The sequence below is a fragment of the Centroberyx gerrardi genome, chromosome 8 (genome assembly GCF_048128805.1).
Source record: "Centroberyx gerrardi isolate f3 chromosome 8, fCenGer3.hap1.cur.20231027, whole genome shotgun sequence".
In the NCBI taxonomy this organism is placed as follows: Eukaryota; Metazoa; Chordata; class Actinopteri; order Beryciformes; family Berycidae; genus Centroberyx; species Centroberyx gerrardi.
The window spans coordinates 24,787,284-24,788,372 of record NC_136004.1 but is presented as its reverse complement, the minus strand read 5'-3'; positions in this window follow the sequence as shown (position 1 = coordinate 24,788,372).

Genomic DNA, 1,089 nt, shown 5'->3' with positions numbered 1-1,089 from the left:
TGTCAATAATAATGCAAATACATGCTCCGTGCACGAAACGTGAGAGAAATATGTTTCCCCACAATGAAAGGATTGTGTGAATGAGACTAGAAACATTAAATACACAGTGGAAAGTAAGGGTGTTGTGGATGGGTGCATACATTTACCTTAAAAACGTTTTCTACTGTGACTAAAGTTATATTTTTTAGTGTTTTTTATTTAACCTTAACTAAAACCTTATCCTAACCTTAATCAAATGATTTTAATTGCTTAACCTTAACCATTAGCTAACCTTTTCACGTGATGAATAGGTGAAAATGGCATGTCCCAGTCGTGTTACGGTGATATAATCCTTTCATGGTGGAGAAACGTAATGTTCACATAATTCGTGTCCACAATAGGTAATCTATGTTTCATAGTTTAACGCTTAACTATCTCTGGACACACAACTTCTTTAATGTGACAAAAGTCTGCTTAAAAAAAAGATGAAAATTCAAAAAATCATAATGCAAATGAGCAAATACTCTCACTTTTAAGTAAAAATCAGACGGAAACAGTGTTTTCCATCCTTGCTATCTTCCTTGTTGAATTTGGACAAAATCGACCACAAGCATCACACAACCATCCTGGGGCAGCAGCGGGTGTTCTGTGTCAATCTGCAATGCTTTATCTAGCCCAGATAAGCTGAGCCACCAACAGCACAAGCCTGGCCGGTGGCCCGTACCATTAATCAGGAAGGAAAATGTGGATACAATGAATATCATGTCTATCTGTGGCTCATCTTAATGGGCTGGATGAGGATGGAGCAGGTGGGCTGGGAGAGGGAATGGAGGAGGAGGGGAGGAAGAAATGAAGGGAGGGAGTGCAGGTTTAGAGGGAGGAAGGCAGGGAAGGATGGATGGAGTGAAAGGAGGGAGGAGGATAGAAGGGGAGAAGAAGAGAAGAGGGATGGAGGGAAGGGGAAGGATGGGGAACAGGATGATGTCCAGGCAGGAAGAGGAGGAAATAGAGGGGGCTGGAAGGATGAAGGCAGGGGGAAGGGAGTGAATGAATGTTGGGGGAGCAGGATAGAAAGGTAAGGAGAGAACGGAGAGGGGTAATTTGTGGGGG